The sequence below is a fragment of the Tamandua tetradactyla genome, chromosome 23, assembly GCF_023851605.1.
Source record: "Tamandua tetradactyla isolate mTamTet1 chromosome 23, mTamTet1.pri, whole genome shotgun sequence".
Classification (NCBI taxonomy): Eukaryota; Metazoa; Chordata; class Mammalia; order Pilosa; family Myrmecophagidae; genus Tamandua; species Tamandua tetradactyla.
In genome coordinates this window covers 29,538,809-29,563,264 of record NC_135349.1, presented here as the reverse complement: position 1 = coordinate 29,563,264, position 24,456 = coordinate 29,538,809, and the positions used below count along the sequence as shown (strand labels likewise).

General features: G+C 40.7%; 1 pseudogene; it reads left to right on the top strand.

The window, feature by feature from the left end:
- Positions 1-1,196: 1,196 nt before the first annotated feature.
- Positions 1,197-22,663, top strand: LOC143666747 (SLIT-ROBO Rho GTPase-activating protein 2-like; annotated as a pseudogene).
- Positions 22,664-24,456: the final 1,793 nt, after the last annotated feature.

The window sequence follows — 24,456 nt, the reverse complement described above, 5'->3', positions numbered from 1 at the left end:
CACATACTGGGCAGGATAAGAAAAACAGAGCCCAGAGACTTCAAAGGGAAGTCTTTTAACCTGCTGGGTCTCACCTTCAGGGAAAACTGATGCAGGTGACCCCTTCCCCCTGATAGGAGTCCAGTTTAGTCCAGGAAAACCTGGCTGGCATCTATATTACCTATGTAGAGCCTCCTAAGGGTGGGGAGGGAAAGGGACCTTACAAGCAGAGGAAGAAACAAGAAAACAAGAACTGAAAAATTATCCTCTGTTAAATATCACTCCTCTTCACTCTTTACAATATTGTGGGCTCCAACTGAGACCTCATAAAAGTTTCATGCACTGACTTCACTTTCCCAGAAACTATTATTTCTAGAGGATTCCTAAACCACATAAATCCTGAAACCCAGAGGGACTAGCCTCTCCAAGATTATCAACTAATGACATCCCACTGTCTTTTAGTGTCAACTCCTCTTCTAAATAAGAAATACTGATATTTCTTCTAGCCTCCAGTTTTTTGGAGTAACTCCCATGAAAAATCTAAAATAGTGGAAGGGTAACCCATAATTCTCAAATCTCTTCTATAACTACTAGTTGAAGTATATTTTGAAAATCATTGCTTTTGCTTTTTTCTTTGTATATATGCTATATTTCACAACCAAACAAATGTTTCTTTATAAAAACAAAGCACAGGGCGGGCAACGGTGGCTCAGCAGGTAAGAATGCTTGCCTGCCATGCCCGAGGACCCGGGTGCGATTCCCGGTGCCTGCCCATGTTAAAAAAAAAAAATCTTCATTTAGGACTTCCGGAGAAGATGGCGGCTTAGTAAGACACGCGGATCTTAGTTTCTTCTCCAGGACAGCTACTAGGGGAGTAGAAACGATACAGAACAGCGCCCAAAGCCACAACAAAGATAAAAAAGACAGCGTACCCAATCCTGGAACAGCTGGCTGGCTGAGAGAAGCCGCTTGGGTGAGATCGCCGAGGCGCACGGGTGGCGCTCCCTTCCCCCTTCCCGGGCCGGAGTAACTCCCTTCCCCCTTCACGGGCCGGCTGGGAGGATTGGAGAGGCGGTCCCCTGAAACCATGGCGGCTGGTGGCCACACCACGCGTGGCCCCCCGGACCAACTGAGAGAATTGGATCGGAAATCCCCAGGCCGGGGAGAAAGGTGACGGGTGGGGGAGGCCCCTTCCAAACCCGTGACTCCCCGGGAACATGCACTCTCCCGGGCCGGCCGCTGACGTTGGTGCCCTGCTGCCACGCTTGTCGCCCGGGCCGACAAGGAAACTGGGACGGGTGCTTTCCCGGGCTGCGGCGGCCAGCAACCCTCCCTGCGTTTGGTCCCCGGGCTGGCTAGAACTCTTCCAAGCCGCTTCGGCTAGCAAACCTCCCGGACAGTGAGAGTTTTCCAAAGTTAAAGGTCCCACAGCACCTCTTACTGGTGGGACCCGCAGACAAACATGTGCCACGAGCGCCACCTACTGGGCAGGATAAGAAAAACAGAACCCAGAGATTTCACAGAAAAATCTTCCTAACTTTTGGATCCAATACCCAGGGAAATCTGTCTAAATGCGCAGACGCCAACAGAAGATAACAGATCACGCTCAAATAATTGAAAATATGGCCCAGTCAAAGGAACAAACCAATAGTTCAAATGAGATACAGGAGCTGAGACAACTAATGCTGAATATACGAACAGAAATGGAAAACCTCTTCAAAAACGAAATCGATAAATTGAGGGAGGACATGAAGAAGACATGGGCTGAACATAAAGAAGAAATAGAAAAACTGAAAAAACAAATCACAGAACTTATGGAAGTGAAGGACAAAGAAAAGATAGAAAAAACAATGGATACCTACAATGATAGATTCAAAGAGACAGAAGATAGAATTAGTGATTTGGAGGATGGAACATCTGAATTCCAAAAACAAACAGAAACTATCCGGAAAAGAATGGAAAAATTTGAACAGGGTATCAGGGAACTCAAGGACAATGTGAACTGCACAAATATACGTGTTGTGGGTGTCCCAGAAGGAGAAGAGAAGGGAAAAGGAGGAGAAAAACTAATGGAAGAAATTTTCACTGAAAATTTCCCAACTCTTATGAAAGACCTAAAATTACAGATCCAAGAAGTGCAGCGCACCCCAAAGAGATTAGACCCAAATAGGCGTTCTCCAAGACACTTACTAGTTAGAATGTCAGAGGTCAAAGAGAAAGAGAGGATCTTGAAAGCAGCAAGAGAAAAACAATCCATCACATACAAGGGAAACCCAATAAGACTATGTGTAGATTTCTCAGCAGAAACCATGGAGGCTAGAAGACAGTGGGATGATATATTTAAATTACTAAAAGAGAAAAACTGCCAACCAAGACTCCTATATTCAGCAAAATTGTCCTTCAAAAATGAGGGAGAAATTAAAACATTCTCAGACAAAAAGTCACTGAGAGAATTTGTGACCAAGAGACCAGCTCGGCAAGAAATACTAAAGGGAGCACTAGAGTCAGATACAAAAAGACAGAAGAGAGAGGTATGGAGAAGAGTGTAGAAAGAAGGAAAGTCAGATATGATATATATAATACAAAAGGCAAAATGGTAGAGGAAAATATTATCCAAACAATAATAACACTAAATGTTAATGGACTGAATTCCCCAATCAAAAGACATAGAATGGCAGAATGGATTAAAAAACAGGATCCTTCTATATGCTGTCTACAGGAAACACATCTTAGACCCAAAGATAAACATAGGTTGAAAGTGAAAGGTTGGGAAAAGATATTTCATGCAAATAACAACCAGAAAATAGCAGGAGTGACTATACTAATATCCAACAAGTTAGACTTCAAATGTAAAACAGTTAAAAGAGACAAAGAAGGACACTATATACTAATAAAAGGAACAATTAAACAAGAAGACATAACAATCATAAATATTTATGCACCGAACCAGAATGCCCCAAAATACGTGAGGAATACACTGCAAACACTGAAAAAGGAAATTGACACAAATACCATAATAGTTGGAGACTTCAATTCCCCACTCTCATCAATGGACAGAACATCTAGACAGAGGATCAATAAAGAAATAGAGAATCTGAATATTACTATAAAGGAGCTAGACTTAACAGATATTTATAGGACATTAAATCCCAGAACAGCAGGATACACCTTTTTCTCAAGTGCTCATGGATCATTCTCAAAGATAGACCATATGCTGGGTCACAAAGCAAGTCTTAACAAATTTAAAAAGATTGAAATCATATACAACACTTTCTCGGATCATAAAGGAATGAAGTTGGAAATCAATGATAGGTGGAATGCCAGAAAATTCACAAATACGTGGAGGCTCAACAACACACTCTTAAACAACGAGTGGGTCAAAGAAGAAATTGCAAGAGAAATTAGCAAATACCTCGAGGCAAATGAAAATGAAAACACAACATATCAAAACTTATGGGACGCAGCAAAGGCAGTGCTAAGAGGGAAATTTATTGCCCTAAATGCCTATATCAGAAAAGAAGAAAAGGCAAAAATGCAGGAATTAACTGTTCACTTGGAAGAACTGGAGAAAGAACAGCAAATTAATCCCAAAGCAAGCAAAAGGAAAGAAATAACAAAGATCAGAACAGAAATAAATGAAATTGAAAACATGAAAACAATAGAGAAAATCAATAAGACCAGAAGTTGGTTCTATGAGAAAATCAATAAGATTGATGGGCCCTTATCAAGATTGACAAAAAGAAGAAGAGAGAGGATGCAAATAAATAAGATCAGAAATGGAAGAGGAGACATAACTACTGACCTCACAGAAATAAAGGAGGTAATAACAGGATACTATGAACAACTTTACGCTAATAAATACAACAATTTAGATGAAATGGACGGGTTTCTGGAAAGACATGAACAACCAACTTTGACTCAAGAAGACATAGATGACCTCAACAAACCAATCACAAGTAAAGAAATTGAATTAGTCATTCAAAAGCTTCCTAAAAAGAAAAGTCCAGGACCAGATGGCCTCACATGTGAATTCTACCAAACGTTCCAGAAAGAATTACTACCAATTCTCCTCAAACTCTTCAAAAAAATCGAAGCGGAGGGAAAACTACCTAATTCATTCTATGAAGCCAACATCACCCTCATACCAAAACCAGGCAAAGATATTACAAAAAAAGAAAACTACAGACCAATCTCTCTAATGAATATAGATGCAAAAATCCTCAATAAAATTCTAGCAAATCATATCCAACAACACATTAAAAGAATCATGACCAAGTAGGATTCATCCCAGGTATGCAAGGATGGTTCAACATAAGAAAATCAATTAATGTAATACACCATATCAACAAATCAAAGCAGAAAAATCACATGATCATCTCAATTGATGCAGAGAAGGCATTTGACAAGATTCAACATCCTTTCCTGTTGAAAACACTTCAAAAGATAGGAATACAAGGGAACTTCCTTAAAATGATAGAAGGAATATATGAAAAACCCACAGCTAATATCATCCTCAATGGGGAAAAATTGAAAACTTTCCCCCTAAGATCAGGAACAAGACAAGGATGTCCACTATCACCACTATTATTCAATATTGTGTTGGATGTTCTAGCAAGAGCAATTAGACAAGAAAAAGAAATACAAGGCATCAAAATTGGAAAGGAGGAAGTAAAACTATCACTGTTTGCAGACGATATGATACTATCCACAATGAAACTACTAGAGCTAATAAAGGAGTACAGCAAAGTAGCAGGTTACAAGATCAACATTCAAAAATCTGTAGCATTTCTATACACTAGTAATGAACAAGCTGAGGGGGAAATCAAGAAACGAATCCCATTTACAATTGCAACTAAAAGAATAAAATACCTAGGAATAAATTTAACTAAAGAGACAAAAAACCTATATAAAGAAAACTACAAAAAACTGCTAAAAGAAATCACAGAAGACCTAAATAGATGGAAGGGCATACCGTGTTCATGGATTGGAAGACTAAATATAGTTAAGATGTCAATCCTACGTAAATTGATTTACAGATTCAGTGCAATACCAATCAAAATCCCAACAACTTATTTTTCAGAAATAGAAAAACCAATAAGCAAATTTATCTGGAAGGGCAGGGTGCCCCGAAATGCTAAAAACATCTTGAGGAAAAAAAACGAAGCTGGAGGTCTAGCGATGCCAGACTTTAAGGTATATTATGAAGCCACAGTGCTCAAAACAGCATGGTACTGGAATAAAGATAGATATATCGACCAATGGAATCGAATAGAGTGCTCAGATATAGACCCTCTCATCTATGGACATTTGATCTTTGATAAGGCAGTCAAGCCAACTCACCTGGGACAGAACAGTCTCTTCAATAAATGGTGCCTAGAGAACTGGATATCCATATGCAAAAGAATGAAAGAAGACCCATATCTCACACCCTATACAAAAGTTAACTCAAAATGGATCAAAGATCTAAACATTAGGTCTAAGACCATAAAACAGTTAGAGGAAAATGTTGGGAGATATCTTATGGATCTTACAACTGGAGGAGGTTTTATGGACCTTAAACCTAAAGCAAGAACACTGAAGAAGGAAATAAATAAATGGGAGCTCCTCAAAATTAAACACTTTTGTGCATCAAAGAACTTCATCAAGAAAGTAGAAAGACAGCCTACACAATGGGAGACAATATTTGGAAACGACATATCAGATAAAGGTCTAGTATCCAGAATTTATAAAGAGATTGTTCATCTCAACAACAAAAAGACAGCCAACCCAATTACAAAATGGGAAAAGGACTTGAACAGACACCTCTCAGAAGAGGAAATACAAATGGCCAAAAGGCACATGAAGAGATGCTCAATGTCCCTGGCCATTAGAGAAATGCAAATCCAAACCACAATGAGATATCATCTCACACCCACCAGAATGGCCATTATCAACAAAACAGAAAATGACAAGTGCTGGAGAGGACGCGGTGAAAGAGGCACACTTATCCACTGTTGGTGGGAATGTCAAAGGGTGCAACCACTGTGGAAGGCAGTTTGGCGGTTCCTCAAAAAGCTGAATATAGAATTGCCATACGACCCAGCAATACCATTGCTGGGAATCTACTCAAAGGAATTAAGGGCAAAGACACAAACGGACATTTGCACACCAATGTTTATAGCAGCGTTATTTACAATTGCAAAGAGATGGAAACAGCCGAAATCTCCATCAACAGAAGAGTGGCTAAAAAAACTGTGGTATATACATACGATGGAATACTATGCAGCTTTAAGACAGGATAAACTTATGAAGCATGTAATAACATGGATGGACCTAGAGAACATTATGCTGAGTGAGTCTAGCCAAAAACTAAAGGACAAATACTGTATGGTCCCACTGATGTCAACAGACATTCGAGAATAAATTTGGAATATGTCATTGGTAACAGAGTCCAGCAGGAGGTAGAAACAGGGTAAGATAATGGGCAATTGGAGTTGAAGGGATACAGACTGTGCAACAGGACCTGATACAAAAACTCAAAAATGGACAGCACAATAATACCTAATTGTAAAGTAATCTTGTTAAAACACTGAATGAAGCTGCGTCTGAGCTATTGGTTTTTGTTTTGTTTTGTTTTGTTTTGTTTTGTTTTGTTTTGTTTTGTTTTGACTGTACTATTATTACTTTTATTTTTGTCGCTATATTAACATTCTATATCTTTTTCGGTTATGTTGCTAGTTCTTCTAAACCGATGCAAATGTACTAAGAATTGATGATCATGCATCTATGTAATGACGTTACGAATTACTGATTGCATGTGTAGAATGGTATGATTTCTAAATGTTGGGTTAATTTCTTTTTTTCCGTTAATTAAAAAAAAAAGAGAGAAGGGGTAATTGGTGCTGAAGGGATACAGACTGTACAACAGGACTGGATATAAAAACTCAGAAATGGACAGCACAATACTACCCAATTGTAATGCAATTATGTTAAAACACTGAATGAAGCTGCATGTGAGGTATAGGGTTTTTTTTTTCTTTCTATTAATGTTTTAATTCTTATTCTGTTGTCTTTTTATTTCTTTTTCTAAATCGATGTAAATGTACTAAGAAATGATGAATATGCAACTATGTGATGTTATTAAGAATTACTGATTGTACATGTAGAATGGAATGATTTCTAATTGTTTTGTTAATTCTTTTTTAATTAATAAAAAAACTATTAAAAAAAACAAAAACAAACAAACAAACAAAAAAAGCACAATGAGATACCATTTCACACCTACTAGAATGGCTACTATTTAAAAATGGAAAATAGCAAGTGTTGGAGTGGATGTGCAGAAATAGGAACACTCATTCATTGTTGGTGGGAATGTGAAATCATGCAGCTGCTGAGGGAAACAGGCTGGCAGGTTCCTCAAAGTAAACTATACAATACCATGTGACCAGGCAATCCCACTTCTAGAAATATACTCAAAAGTATTGAAAGTAAGGTTTTGAATAGATATTTATACACTGATATTCATAACAGCACTGTTCACAATTGCCAAAAGATGGAAATAACCTGTGTTCATCAAGCAATAAATGGATAAAGAAAACATGGTTTATAACTTCAATGAAATGCTATTCAATGATAAAAAGGAATGAAGTTGTGATACTTGTGACAACAAGGATGGGCCCTGAAAACATCATATTGAATGGAGTAGGCCAGACACTGAAAGACAAATATGATCTCACTGATATGAAATATTAGAACAAGCAAATTCAGAGTGAGAAGCTAGGATACAGCTTATCAGAGAAAAGGGTGAGGAGTGAATGAAGCATTAACATTTAATTAGCAGAATTTCTGTTTGGCCTGATGGAAAAGTTTTAGTAATGGAAGGTGGTAATAGGAGTACATTATGAACATAATTAACACCACTCAATTATATATTCCAACATGCTTAAAAGGCAAAATTTTAGATTACATCTATGTTCCTTGATAAAAATATTTTAAAACCATAGGAGCAAACAACACTAATAGTGAACTCTAATGTAAATTGCGGAATATATTTAGCAGTATAATTATAATAATACTGTCTCATTAATTTCAACAAAGAAACCACACAAAGGCAAACTGTTAATAATAAGGAAAACTGTATATGCGAGAGGGGGTTATAAAAAAAACTCTGTATTTTCTGATTTTTCTGTAATCCTACAACTTCTGTAACTGAACAAAAAATTTAAAAAATAAAAAAAGAGACTAGGAAAACTAAAGAACAACTTGAAAGAACACATAAAAAATGACATCTAATGAAATGAAAGATATTGTAGATGAAATTAAAAATACACTAGTGGGAAGTAATCATGGAACTTTAAAGCTTGAAGTGATTTTTAAGTTCCGTTAACCTAAAATTTTGATTCAAAAAAAAACTGCCTCAAAAAAGAAAGAAATCCTAAGAAGACTGCCTGCCCAAGCCCTCAGCCTTGACTGGTTGTCTGGTTTCTGCCCACAAGCTTTTCTTCTACATTCTGCTGAGGAAGTTGAGAAAATAAAGGAGTTACTCAGATGGCAGGAACCTCATAACCAAGTTAGAAACCAAGCCTGGCCAGCTCCAAAATACTCTGGGAGAGAGTGAGGGTGGGAATTCTGCTGAAGGTTGGCAGTGAGGAAAAGGGTGATTGCCTGAGCTTTACTGCCAAACACATGCCTCCATCATAAACCAGGTGAACCAATCTTGTTACACCAATGGATGGATTAGAGTCTGGCCAGATATAGTTCAATTGTGAAGAAACAAGATTCTAGCCAGACAATTCCTCTGGTGGTAGAAAGCTATATCCAGTTTATCAGCAAATACAAGTTACAGCATGAAGGAATTTTTTAGTGTCCAGTTCCCAGGTGGAAGTGAATGATATGAAAACCACCTTTGGGAGAGGAGATGACCCCCTGGCTGGGGACAAGTATGACCTCAATATGGACTCCATAGCTGGTGTCCTGAAGCATTACTTTATAGGGACTGGAACATCTCTTCTTCCCCAAGGACATCTTCCTTACTGTTTCTTAATGGACAACATGCAGGAGAGAGCTGTGCACATCTAAAAAGTCTTCTTGGTGCTGATAAAAACAATTCTGATTATCAGGAGATACCTCTTTGCCTTCCTTTATAATTTATCACAATTCATTGAATAGAACCTGATGGACCCCTACAACCTTGCCAACTGCTTTGGACCCTTGTTGATGTCAGTGCCTGAGGGATATAACCAGGAGTCCTGCCAAGCCCACATGAACATGCTGATTAAAACCATCATCCTCCAGCATAATGATATATGCTTCCTTCTCTAGAGAAGAGAAGGAAACACAGAGAAGTACTATTATTGCCTTTATGGACAGATTACTAAGGCTGAAGACCCCACCCAGTATGTGAACACAGAGTAATACACAATTGATGATGAGTGTTAGCCCATCAAGGCCATAGTTTATCTTAACTATGAGGGCTGGATAACCCAAGAGCTTACCTTCAAGGGGCAGCCCTGCTTCTTTATCAGTGGGCTTCCAATGACTCGCAGGAAGGTCAGCACAGTGGCATTGAGGGACTCCTCCCCCAACAGTATATCATGGCCCAAGAGACTGAGGAGGGGTTCAGCCCCACCTCTGAGATAGAGGTCTTTTCTGAACCGACAGATGAAAAGGTGACACCCAGACCATGGGCAAGCTCTTCTGGTGGGGGTATAGTAGCTGATGTTTATCTTGCAAGCATCAACAACATCTCAGCACTCATAGCTCAGCCTAGGCCTTTGGAGATGCAGAAAGGAATCACCCCAGGGAAAGTTCTGGGACACAAAGGCCTGGAGACAAGGCCAGCAGAGATCATCTTGTGGTTTCCCTTGTAAGAAAAAAACTCAGATTAAAATTATCTGCTTTTCCTCTGAAGAACTAATAAAATAAATCCCCTTTTATTAAAAGCCAATCCATCTATGGTGTGTTGCATGGACAGACACCATAGGTAGCTTCACAAGGGCCACCTGATCACCTTGAGTCATCTAGGTTTGCATTTTTCCTGGCACTTGCACCTGGGAGGTGGGGAATCAGGTGATCTGGACCAACTGAAATTTGGCAATGGCAGTGCCTGTAAGCAAGGCTCTGGGCCTATGGGGCATGAACATGGTGAGCTGGGGTCTCTGCTGCTGTGGGAGCTGGCAGTGTGTACCTGCACTTGTGGTATAAGAGGCAGAGGTGCCGGCTGAGCCTGTGTCACTAGGAGCCATGGGGGCAGCTGTAGTTTCTGCTTCTGCATTTTGATAAGGTATTCCAGGATAAGCTTGACTGACAGCTGTAATTTTGCTGGAAGCTGAGCTTGGACGTGGATCTGTGGACTCTGCAACAGAAAGCTTTTGTTGTTGCAGCTGCTGCTGCCTGAAAAGCTGGAAATGGGCAGGTGCAACTGCCTTTTCCAGGAAGTTGGACCACTGTGGATAGAGACACTTGCATCACCAAAGACTGTGATGTGCTTGCACTGATATCAGGTTGCACTGATGTCAGGCTGTCATAGAAGTGGTCACCCCAAAATCAAGATTTGCTACCATGAAAACTATGTTTATGCAAAGTGTGCCTTGTGGCCAATTTTTCTGGCAGGAGAAGAACCCCTGGATATGGTTAAATATTCAAATACCATTGGCAATATGAAACTTGTTAAAAGCTTGGAAGGTGATTCCACAGAAGCCAAATATGACACTGCCACTCACTGTGCCTGCTGTAGTACTTGCTCCCCTAACGAAGGTTTTAATGGTTCTTGCCAGCACTACTCACTTTAGTTATTGCAGGCCTCAAATTTGGCTAAGGCTGATCATTCTGGGCCTGAGCCTGGGATTGCAGCTGTGGCTGGGCCTGGACTTGGGCCAGAGGCACTAAGCCCAGTTGCCTCGCAGGGCTGTGGCAGTGGTAGCAGCTCTTGTGGTGGCTGTTGGTGCTGTTGGGAAGGTGGTGCCACCATGGTCTGCAGGATTTTCTACTGGTCTGCCAAATCCTTTTTCTCCTTCACAATTTGTTCTGTACAAGGAGATGCAATCTGATTAGGAGGCAGGGGTTGACATAATTGATTCCACTTTCTGCCAACATGCTGTCATGCTTAGGATTTTTCTGAAACAATCATGTCAAGCAGAGGTTTTCCTGGTGGGCTTCTCCCAACTAAAAGCAGTGTGTGTACAGCTGGGTGTGTGTGTCATTCTCATCCTGGGAACAGATCTGGCTAATAAAGAGAGGAAGATTTTTCACTATTTCACTCTTCCCTGTGAATGTTGATGTTCCATTGTGCTACCCTTACTGTTTGGAAAAATGGTACATTTGGCTACAGAAGATTACAAAATTACTGGTAAGGTCTCAATTAGGTATCTCAGAAGGTGACACAAATGTCAGGTTCAGAGGAAGCTCCAGTAACTCTCTTACAGCCTGCAGGAGTGTCCAGTCTTCACTGATGAACTACTCATACCTGGAGTGGCTTGGCCAAATGGTGTCTGAGGATGAATGACTGCCTCCCCGAGATGCTTCTTATTTTTCCAACTGGTAGTTGAGGGGTCTGCCTTATGTTCCTTATACTCTTTCCTCACATACTTGGGAAGCAGTTTAGACTTGGGAAAGAGAGTGTTCTTGTACATGAGACACATGACTGAGTCAAAAAGATGTCATTGTCATCCTGAGAGTGAGTGACTGGGGCCCAGAGGCATAATTCCTATGTGTTCGTCTGCATCTTCACAGACTTACTCAATCCAGTAGTTGTCATCTCTCACATATGTGAGGAGCCCCTCCTCCTCCACCAGCACATGGGCCTCCCACTTCTGAAAGGGCACTGACTTCCAGGACTCCCACTCCTTCACTGAAGTCATGACCACAACCTCAGTGTTTCTTTATCTTGCTCAGTGAAATGATTCCAGGAAAATCAAAACATATTTTTGAATTGGTGTAAGCTGTTCTATAAACATGGCTAAGTCTTCTGTGAGGGCTCTTTACAAAGTTATGCCTTGCCTAAATATGATGATACAATAGCCACACTTCATTCAGATATTGGCTCCTATGTACAGACTTGTGCATATTCAAGACTATATTCAACACTCATTAGGTTCTGTATGAGAGTTCTTGTGATTTTGAGTACAATGAATTCTGTAGCAGAAATTTTCCAAAAAAAGGACCACAAACCCTACTTCTTTTACTAAGAAGCCAGCACCATCCATGGGAGGATAAACCTCAAACAGCTTGGATGGTTCGCTGTGTCAGGAAGACCATGGCATAGTCAATTCCTTGGGCAGTGACTTCTCAGACCAAAGCTTCAGTGCCATTCTTCAAAGAAAATATTCTATTCAATGGAGTTGCCACTCACGAGTCCATAGATGTGGACATCCTGGCACCTCCCAATCCTGTTGCACCACTCCTTGGCCTTGGCATCCATCATCAGATTCAGGTCATTCTCACAGAACACAACCATGATGAAAGCACAAAGTTCACATCTACACATCAACAATGGGTGTAAAGGAGGGCACACAAAACCTGTCTGTCCCTGTTGAAAAACTTCATTAGTTCCTGCCAGTTTTCATTGTTGGCATTTTCATCATTTCTTAAGTAGGTGACATGATAGAACTTCAAGAACGTATCTAAAATGTTTAACAGAAGAACTGTCTGTGATAAATTCTGCACCCAGCATCCAGCAGATTTCAAATTCTGAAGTAAGACAGTACAAGATTCTAACTTTCATGAATCAAGCTGTACCAACCACAAACTCAACTCAACACCATCATCTGCTTCAACTGGAATACAGGGAGCCCGTTTTTCCTCAGGCCATGTCAAAACATCTCCATCCTGTGATAGAAGTGTGGTTATCTAGCCACACCAAAACACAGAGGCCTTACCATTATATCTATGATCACACATGCTACCATCAATGATATCCTAGAGGGATTCCTTACACTGAGACAATTGCAGAATGATAACACTCTTTTTTTTTCAGGGTGAAGTCTAACAGTACAATGAGCCAGCCCACTTTCAATCACTACTGTGAAAAGACCCAGACTGAGTTACTTTTTCACCCAGCAGAGGTAAAAACAAAAAAACAACAACTAATAAGCCACTGCTATAATCTGGAACTCGGGAAGTGTGTTGGGTGATATAAGATTAGATGTAACCATGCCAGAAGACCCAGGTTCAATTCCCGGTGCCTGCCCATATTAAAAAAAAAAAGATTAGATGTAACCTCTCCTTCAAGTCTTTCTCCTCTTGCATGGGCTCTTTCATAGGAGATATATGCAGGTGTGACACAATCCAAAGAATACTGCCTGAGAGCTCCAGATGGTGGTCCACAGGGAGCTGTTGCAGTGTATTATGCAACAAGGTAAATTTTTTCCCATGAAACTGCAACTTCACAGGTGTCTCTCAATGAAGAACTCAGTTTTGTGTCCTTGATATAAAGCCAACTGAGCAATTTTTACTACCTCACCATTATGCAGTAAAATCTTCACCTGGGTGGTGAGAACCAGGCTATGGGGTAATGTACTATGCTGGGCAGTGTGTGAGGGGGATAAAGTTGGGGGAAAACTGGGGTCAGAGCCCACAGGTTTGTAGGCTGGGCTACATGGTGCTATAAACCAAGGAAGGGGGTAGGGGACAAGCTTGCCATTCTGATGCAATGGGGGCTGGCCAGAGGTTTTATGCTCACACTGCCCGTGGTGAGGCTCTGGGGTCCCAAGTTCTAAACACTCCATTCTGATGGTATGTAGGGTTGAGAGAGTCTCCTCTGGCTGGAAGGGGAATGCCCACATGCTAGAGTTCAGCTTGCACCACCAGAAAAATCTGGGTAATTTCTGATCGTTCCTGAAACAAAAAGTGCCAGCTGCTGGATTGGCTCAAACTATTCTGCCTCACAAGCACACTAGAATCCACAAACACCTTCTTGGGACTCATACTGCAAAAGCCCAGTCTGGGGCCATAGGTGCCTGCTCATATGTTCTACAAGGCCAGACTGCAAGGAAATTTCCTTCTCACCTGCTTGGACAAGATGACCAGTCCTTAAAGCAGCTCGGCTGAGCACTGAAGGGAAAGCCTATAGATGTCAGACTGGGGAGCAACAAAGAGGCTGGCATAATCTTTTGGTATCCTGTTGTAGCAGGCAGGCCTCCCCCTCTTTCTGGTTTAGCTGTGCTCTCTGTGGAAAATCTCCAAACCCCCTCTCCTTGCAGTCAAGCGAGATAAGACATTCCTGGGATAGAAACCCCCTTCCCCAGCCTTTAGGAACTGGTGAAACTGCATGTAGGCAAGAGAAGACATTCCTGGGGTGGGGGTCCTTCAATGATTCAGCTCTGGGCCATTCTCAACTTAAATCAGCCAGCTGTTTACCTTGTCTTTAACATGTCATAGTCTATAAAAGCTAAGGCTGCCTTTTGTTCAAGGCTCAGGCTTTCAGATGCTACTTGGCTGAACCCAATGGCCCTAGAAAATAAAATCTGCTTCCCGAAACTATAGATCCTTAGTCTCAGCCTGTTCTAACTTCACTGAACATTCCTGGAGGCCTGCAGCCTCATTCCTAGTTTTCACGCTACATTTCTGGGGGCTCGTCTGGGATATGAGACATGTGTACTTTCACCTTCCTCACCCACAGCAGTGGCAGCACCCTGATCAGACACCTGACAGAATCCAGTGCTGGCAGCAAGGCATTTCCCCATCTCTTAGATTCCTGACCTCCCTGGATGGGGGGCCTGTCACTCCAAGAGTGGCAACAGATCTGGGACAGTTTCTGGAACCAGGTTTCTAGGAGCACCACATGTCTCTCTGGTAAGCACCTGGGTGCATCAGTTTCAACCCACTCATAAAAGGCTAGGGGGGCCTGAATGGAAGAGGAGCCTGATCAACTCCCAGAGGCTACCCAAGTATCGGTCTCCAGTTGGAGGACCAGGGGAAATGGAAGTCTTCAGGTTCAGTTTTGGGAAGGGTGGTGCATGGGGGTGTTGGAGTGTGTGTGTGTGTGTGTGTGTGTGTGTGTGTGTGTGTGTATGTGTAATTGTGGGAATGAAAGGAAGTCCTGGGCCATGCACAAGCCTGTGAGTGAGTTTGGATTCTGCAAGTTTGTGGCAACTCTCATATGTCTCAGGGTGAGCAACCCTGAAAGAAGGGGCTGGCTGGGGGTTTTTATGCCCAATGTCCCCATGGGGGAGCAGCTGGACTGAAGGAAGCAGCAGTTTATTCAAAACCCTTTTCTGTTTGTCTGTAAACCCTTCCACTAATCACTGGTGCCACAGATATGAGAGTGGAAGTCAGTAAGACACCATTGAAGTTCATGATTTCTAATTTTAAGAGAACTTTTACTAATGACTGGGGAATCAAGCTGACCCCTGACTGACTTAGGAAACTGCAAGAATTAAAGTGGACTACTTTAAGGAAGAATAAAAAGAAGAAATTTTCTTTATTACTGCTTATTATTACCTTGTCTTATAAATTAAATTGTACACATTTCAGAGTAAAAGGAAAATGTCTTTATAAGGGTTTTAAAATTGATCTCATGAAAAGAACCTGTTCTGTACAATTAATGTTGCCATTGTGTGACTTTGGTAAAACAAACAAACAAACAATACAGTTAAAATGTGCACTCTAGCTGGGAGGACTGCTTATCCTCCCAGAAGGAGGTGTACTTTAATAAAAATATCTAGGTCCCAGGAAGCTCCTTTTGGTCCCTAGCCAGTTCCCAGAGGACCAAATTGGGCCTAGTCACACAAGCTAATTGGAACTTGGCCACTACCATGTGAAGATATCCTAAAAAGAGGAAAGAGAAAAAAATCTTATGAGGGACAGCACCTCATCAAAATATTATGCTGTGCTATGTATCTTAACTAAGGAAACTCTGAATGCTATCCCCAAAATTGCTATGGATTTTTACTAATGAGAGTTATAATGCTGCTTCTGAAATTCTCCAGCACTTCTCTTCAGGTGGTAATGCCATCTTATCTGGTGATGTAACTATGCTCTATTTTTGAAAACTTTTAGTTGCTACCTTTTAATTATTTTCTTTACTTACTTTCCTGATAAAATCTGTTTTGATATCACTGAAGTCAGTGTTGTCCATGAATCTGAACCTATAAATTAAATGGCCTCAAATATCACGTTGTCTTTTATGCACAAAATTGGCACTGGGAGCAGGATTTGCATTTCAGCATGACTTCATAGTAGTAGAGGTCAATGAGACAAGCTTTAAATATTTGTGCAGAAACTGTGGAGTATGTTCTTCTAAATATTGTAATGCTTTATTAGAACCATCCTTGATAAATTAAAAGTTGTTGATTTCTTGTCTCTTTGTATGCAGAATTGCTTTGAATTTAAATATTTTGTCTCCCTGAGTTATACTTTTTGATGCTTTAAGATATTTAGAAACTTTTATGTCAGCAGGCCATCTTCAAAGTTTACTGAAAGTAAATTAACAGTAAGCCATGGGCTTTCAACATAGATTAGGAAATAATATCATTTTCTTAGAAAAAAAGATCCTCTAAGCTCAAAATAAAGAACCAAGAAATCCCAGGATGGGATAATTTACCTTACTCCTCACTTGCAGAGGATTGGGCAAAATGCACAAGACTCTGTGAAAACTGGGAAAATAAAATTAAATGGGAAAAGCCTATTTGGGCTGTTCTGTGTCTAGAAAGCATACCATTAGAAAAAGGGAAAAAAACTGGAATGTATAAAAAAGAGGATAAGCTATGCTAATATAATATAAAATGTATATGAACAGAAAAATTGAGCAATCTCTGAAAAAAAAGAAAAAATGAATTATGAAAAGGAATTGGCAGAATTACAGGAAAAACTGTCCACACTGCAGAATCAAAATTTTGTTTTGAAGAAATTGTTTTAATTATCAATCAATAGCTGAGAGGGCCACAGTCCATACAGCCCAATATAAATATAAAAAAATAAGGTAAAATAAACAAAGGAAAAGTACATATGGTATTAGCCACTGCCACTGTGATTAGAACCCTGATAAGTGGGATGATAATGTATAGAGTAAAGCAGATAATGGAAATATCTTAAATAAAAAAGGTTTTTCAGGAAAATAAAATTAAAAAATTAATTATCTGGATGGTCAAAATTGCTGATGTGGGGGCTGGAGGAGTGGTGATGGACTATGCAGATTGAATGACATTTATAAAAATTGGCACCAACCCCATCATATAGACTGCTTTAAAAAAGTTTAATCAAGCAAAATCGAAAAGGTTCTATCTTTCTGGCATTAGTTGCACAAAAGTGTAATAAGCAATGTCCTGCAGACACTATGTGGCTACAAAACAATCAACTCTGGTACACTTCATAAAATGGCAAAGCTGCAAAACATGGGAGACTGGAACAGAGGGAAAGGAAAAGCCAAAACAAACAAACAAAATTTTTTGTACATTGAAATTTCAGTTGTGCATTAACTGCAGTGTTTGGGGTATTGAACATTATTCTAACAAATTTGATTTTGATAATAACTGTGTATGAAGAAATGTTTGCTTGAGGTGGTCACTTGAGTTTGAAGGATATAAAAGATATATTTTTGCTGAGAGGAAAAATGGAATAGTTTTGTCCTAACATGAAATGAATGGCTGTTACAGAAAGAAAAATGTGGGACAATGCCTGAATGAATATAGTAAGTTATCAAGGGTTTGTAGAGGGGAAATTATGGTCAAAGTTAAGAAAAGTTTTAAATGCACTAAAAGAAAAGGTATTAAACAGTATCCAAATTCTTTAACATCTACCCTCCTGTTCTAATTTGCTAGCTGCTGGAATGCAACACACCAGAGATGGATTGGCTTTTAATAAAAGGGAATTTATTTTGTTGGTTCTTCAGAGGAAAGGCAGCTAACTTTCCACTGAGGTTCTTTCTTACGTGGAAGGCACAAGATGGTCTCTGCTGGTCTTCTCTCCAGGCCCCTGGCTTCCAACAACTTTCCCTGGGGTGACTTCTTTCTGCATCTCCAAAGGCCTGAGCTGAACTGCTAGTGCTGAGATGAGGAATGCCGAGCTGCCTAGCTGTGCTACGTTGCAATCTCTCATTTAAGCACCAGCCAATTAAGTCAAACATCACTCATTGCAGCAGACACACCTCCTAGCCGACTGCAGATGTAATTAGCAACAGATGAGATTCACATACCATTGGCTTATGTCCTCAGCAACAAGACTAAGTATGCTCACCTGGCCAAGTTGACAACTGAATCTAACTAACACACCTCCCTTACCTGAGGTTAAACCAGGAAACATGGTATGGGTAAAAAGCTGAAGAGGAAAAAAAAGCAAAAATAGAGGCTCCCTCAAGTCTTAATAGAAAGGCCCTTACCATGTTGTTTTGGTAATTCCAACATCTGTCAAAGCCGGGAAGATCGTCCTATAAATTCACCACTCTCAGGTCAAAAGGGCCACTGCAGACTACCCCTGGGAATGCACGCCTGATCCTGAACACCTGAGATGCACCATCCTCTCCAACCAATCCCAAAATACATATTCCTTTACTTTATCCATATCTTTGCGTGACACAATCTTTTTAAACTACCATTCCCTCATCTTTTCTCCCTTATTAAACTTAATTCATAATTTCATCTGTTAAATTCCAACCATTTTATATCTCACTCCAGTCCCACCTAAACCCCCAATATCCCAAACCTCAGGCAGAATTAATTGTACCCCTCAACATCCTCATAATACTCCTCTAGGGCCCACCTCAATTTTAATACTTCACATGGCTCTTTTATTACAATTCATTTTTATTTCTATCTACCCCTCACCAGACTGAGTTCCTTTATCTTTTTCTAATCTATGTATTCATAACAAGAATTCTTCAGAAGGTTGAGGATCCATGAATATGTGCCCCTGAATGAAGCTCAACTTTCACCCAGGAATGCCCAATTTGTTCATTATAATGCTTGAGGCCCACCTAAAACAAGTATCTTCATTATACATCCTATCTGTGGCTTATCTGAGCTCTGCAGTCATCCTCCCCTTAACTACACATTGGAACAACCTGGGTAACTGTAGGAGCAAGGGTTAACGAAAGACCTGCAGAATAAGTTGGGAGCAGCTTGTGTCAGGGTGGTGACTGCAGTAAACTGTGGAGATTGTTATGTAGAGCAGTCTGGGAGGAAGAGCATGTTTACCCCAAATGGTTATGTTAAGTATGAAGGATGAGAGCACTGAAAAATAAGCACTTTGATTCCTCATGAAATGCATGCATGCCTTTTGTCACCCTGTAGCATATAGGCTGGATCTGGTTAAGAATAAAGTTGTCTGTTGTCTGTTATTGCTGATCTTCAGACCCCCTGATCCCATCTCTTTCTCATCATTCCTTAATATCCTTTGAGCTCCATTCCATAGGATGCAACAGGTAACTTGACAGAAATATTAGTTTCTACTTCCAACGTACTAGAACCTAATTCAATTGATCTTGAGTACAGATCTTTTTAAGGTTTCAACAGTGATTTCATTCTGTAGGCAAGGGTGAGAACCAGCATTTACATAGACAGCTAGCAGTAGTTCCTCACACCTCCTGACCTGAAACACTAAGGAAGCATGCCCATGGCATCTCCACAGCATCCTCATCCACGACCTGAACTGTTGCCTCCTTCCAACATACAGACTCTCAGTAGGCAGGGCGGTCTCCTCACCTCTATGTCTGAAGTTCTAAGAATGTAAGCACATAAGTGATTTACTTGAAAATGCTCCCTGAGGTAGCTAAATTTTCTGTCATTCTGTTCCATTTTCAAATGTCTTTACTAGCAATGTGTCCAAACTTTCCATTATCAGTTTCAAAATTAAGTAGTGCTCTAGAAGAATGAACTGTGCTGTGAGCTATTTTCAATAAAAAGGTATGCTAACATGCAACTAACTAGTTGCCTACACCTAGATTTTAAAATATCCCTTCTGCACTAGAAAACACCTATTACACATTTTTGGTAAAACTCTACCTTTTCTGGATAACTCCAACATCATTTTTTTCAGTTTTTAAATTGTGAAATACAACATACATACAGAAAAACAATAAAATTCTACAAATTTATTTATAGAGAAAAAGTCACAACAACTTGGTGGAGGCCAGGTTTCAGAGAGAATTCAACATTCTTATATTTGACACTATTATTCCAGTGTCTTAGCCAAGTGAACAATGCAGCTCTTTGGGAAGCAAAGATACATACACAGAGTTAAAGCAGTTGCACACACCTATTATATATATACATGAATGAATAAACATATATAAACACATACATTACAATATATATTTACAAATAGATATTTCTATGTAAGCATTTTTTACATATACACACAAACTGTATGCATATAGATGCTCTTTCTGTGACACTGAAAAGATTCTTTGGAAAATGAGGCTTATTGGTGGGCTTGGTCAGGAAAGGAAAATTTGCATGGAACAATAAGGATTTAACACCTTTTATCCCACCCTGAGAGCCCCTAAAACAGAACTACTTCAATCTGAAGGTGACAAGCCTAGTCTCACAACTTGGATCTGATGTTAAAATCTGGACAAAAAGGAGGAGGACAAGAAACAGGGTAGAAGACAGCAATGAAGAAAGATAAAGATAACAGAGCTACAACAAAAAAAACATTATAAAGAAATTAGCTGTAGCTTTCTTTAGCCTGCAGCTAAAATTATGTGCCCTCCTCTTGATATCAAAAAACAACTTTGGGTGTACAATGACATTCAGTGGTAGAATTCTCACCTGCCATGAAGGAGATCCCAGTTTGATTCCCAGCCAAGAATTTCCCATCCACCCCCCAAAAAATTTCAAAATACAATGCTACAAAAATGGGATTCTCACAGGGAAAAAGAATGGAATGTGACCCCTAAATATAGCATACAAAAAAAGCAAATATGATTCAGGGTAAATTTAGAGAAAAACATTTCTGCCTTAATTAAGACTTCTTTACTCTTTTCCATTTGCTCACATCTTAAGGGTGAGGTAGGACTAAAAAGCTGTGAGACAGAAAACCACAAATTCCCACATAAAAATCAGTCTCATTACTTTCTTGAATCATAATAATTACTCAACAAACTTTTACTGCACGCCTACTGTATTCTGAGCAATATGCTGAACAATGGAAATACCAAGATGAAAGAAGACAAACCTTGTTCCTCTGAAGTTTACAATCAAGTGAAGAGATGATCGAATAAACCAACTAGCTAAGCACACATACAACTTGGGGTGAACAGCCACCACACTACCATCGAGATGGTGCCAAATGTTACTAGTCACCAATAAAGAGTGAAGTGCTCTGATCACATCCAGACTGAACTGAATTATAAATGAGTATGTGTGCCTCACACAAGCTGAACAGAGAGGATACAAGAACTCAGAAAGGGACACTTACAACATACAGGATCCTTGAGTTTCCATGAAGATGGTAGAATAGGGTAGACAGTATTCACTCCTGCTTCATAAGAGAAGATAAGGGACAGGGAAAATTATGGGCACTGAAGTCCCAGGAAGTAAGTAATCAAAGAGAGCCTCCAATATTTTATCAGAAGTAAAGAGGCAGGGGAGAGGGCTATTAGCTGTAATTAAATACTTCATGGTGAGGTACTGAAGATATTGGAACAATGGGAAGGAAATTATCTTAACATAGCAATATTGTGTTTCCTAACTTTACTATTTCCCAAGCAAAAACATCTATCCTTCAGTATGAATAGCTGCTTCCTATGGTGGAATGTCACTGGGGCAGATCCAGTTAAAGTTATCCTCTTATAAAATGTAGTATACCAACAAGCTGAACCCACAGCCCTGAGCAAGAGATTGTTCTCAGATGCTGGGTTCCCAACTTGATTCTCCCTATCCAAGTCCAGCAGGCTGGTTTCTCCAGCCACCCCAAGGTGCAGCTACACACCAGATCGAGCCTGTGCCTTCTCCTTGTTCATTTGCAAACAGATACCTTCCAGGGAAAGCTCTGATGTCAGGGGGAAGTGAACCCAAGCCCTGCTTGATCATTCACAACTACCTGTGCTTGGGTCCCAAGCTTTCTGATGCCACCTCTGTTCCTTCCACCTGGGCAGAAGCTCTGAAACAGACTGTACCTTCAAATGGGCACTCTAATACACTGGGGTTGCTCCTGGTCATGAGGTAGAAGGAGAAATGCACTTGCTTCTTCCTTCCCCAGCAGGCAGATGCACTCGAGCTCCTCTATGACAAAGACAGAGGAAACTACAGTTTAGGGGGCTTCCTTACCTGAAGATGTGTTCACCCCACCTGGGTCCAACTTAGTTTAGCCTCTGTCCTTAGAAGACTTCATTCTACCTATGATCTCACTGGCCCATTTCCAACCAAGAGAGTGCAGTCACCAAGATGCTCTACAAACAAAGGACTGTGTTGTTACTAAACACCTTTATGAAGCAATGATCCCTTATCTAAACCTCTGCCCACAGGGCTGTGGAGATTGTGACCACCAGACACCCAGTACTGTCCTTCCAGTGTCTTTCTTTCCTCTTCAACTTCCAATCTGAGCTGCAGGTCTTTATTGGCTAAGCCAGCAGACAGCTGAAGTGACATGCCTCAGTCTCAAATCAAAAGTGACTGGCCACTGTTCTTCACCTATATTTAGGCCCCTTTGTTCTCTCCTTCTCAGGATGCAGCTCTCTGTCCCTCCAGGAACAAGGCCTCTGAAGAAAGAGGCCACCCTCTCCTCCATTCTGGCCCCACAAACTTCCAACATGGCCATTCAGGACCACTAGGGAAGGGCAGACTCATTTCATTTCAAGCTGGTTACCCAGTCAGCTGATGAATTTGGATAATAAATACAAACGCCTTACTCACAAATCCTCAATGTGGCTACTTTTACAAGGCAGGAGCCCTGGGCTGATCTGAAGGGAGCAAATGATTTTCTCTGCCTTCACAGGACCCCTAAGCTATAATATCCCTAATTTTATGGAAGGGGGATGGGCTCCTGGAGTGTCACCAAGCTATAGCCCGAGGTCACTCTGCACAAACACTGAGGAGTAGGGGGTGTGAACCTACTTGGTTTTTGTACTCAGCCTCTCAGCATAGCATCCCACTCCACAGGTGCTGCAGGGAGAGTTGCTGACTCGGTATACTGCCCAGAGCTCCACAGGAAAGAAACCTTCCTCCTGCAGATTTGGGGGATGGGCCCAATGAGGACAGGGGTGCTGAGATTGCCAGGAACGGGAGAGGGTGTTCCCCAGAGACCAGCTCCTTCCCCTCCTCCAGAGAAGACGCCAACCCTTGGCCTGCCACTCACCACCCTTGGCCCCATTTCTGTTGTCCCTGAAGTGGCACCTCCCCATCACCACCCTTCCTATAGCAGCGAAGCCCTTAGGTTCACTTCTCTCCAGAATATTCATTACTCAGCCACCCTCTGGTCTTTAATTCTTCTGAGGCTTCCACAGAAACCAACACTTCCTTTTCCTCCCTTTCCTCAGCAGCCTGGCAGCCCAATAATTACCTCAGATTTCCCTTCATATATTTTCTCCTTACCAACAACCCCTATTGCACAGCCTCCCACCCAGACCAAGAGCCACAAGCCATGACTGGCGCAAGCCGCTGGGGGCCAGAAGAAGGAACGCATGATGCCTGGGGTGGGTGAGAAGTGGGTGGGACCAGCAGGTGAGTGGGTGGGGCTGGTGGGAGTAGGTGGGGCTTGTGGGGAGTGGGCAGGGCCAATAGCAATTGGCAGAATTATTTTTTTTAATTGTGTGTGTGTGTGTGTGTGCACATATGTGTACCAACTGTGTATTTTAACTTACTGTATGCAACCTAACAAAAATTTGGTAATAAGTTACCAGATAAAACATAATTTATGTAGGAAAAGAAAATTCAGTTTCAAAAAAATAAGTTCATATCTTGAGTAAAAGTAAAAGAACATCAAGAGTGGGTCATGATGGCTCAGCAGACAGAGTTCTTGCATGCCATGCCAGAGACCCAGGTTCAATTCCCAGTGCCTGCCCATGCAAAAAAAAGTACATCAAAATGTAAATTCAAGTCCAGTTTCTATGCAATCAGGGAACTGCTATCTAATAAAGCACATTTATGTGATTTTCAGATATATATCTTTCCTCTTTAAAATATATTTATATACAGACAGTTCTACCAACCACAAACTATGGTTTACTTTAAAGGATAGTGATAAATGAGATGAAAGAAATCTTTATACTGTACTTAGATATTCACACAACGGAACAATTTATCTTTAGAACACTTTTTCATTCTTAGTATTTTTGTCAGACTAATTTCTACTTTGGACCCTTTGGACACTACCAGAATTACATTTTTACTCATTTCTATACAACACTGAATATAAGATGAATTCTTCAATTTTAAACAAAAATCAAACCAAGAGGAGGAGAGTGCCAAGATGGCAGCTTAGTGAGATGTGGGATTAAGTTCATCCTCCAGAGCAGCGATTAAATAGCTAGGAACAGTACAGAGGAACCCCTGGGGCCATGTCAGTGACTGGACACACAGTGTACCACAGTCTGGACCAGATGGACCAGCTGCGAGCCCCCCCAGA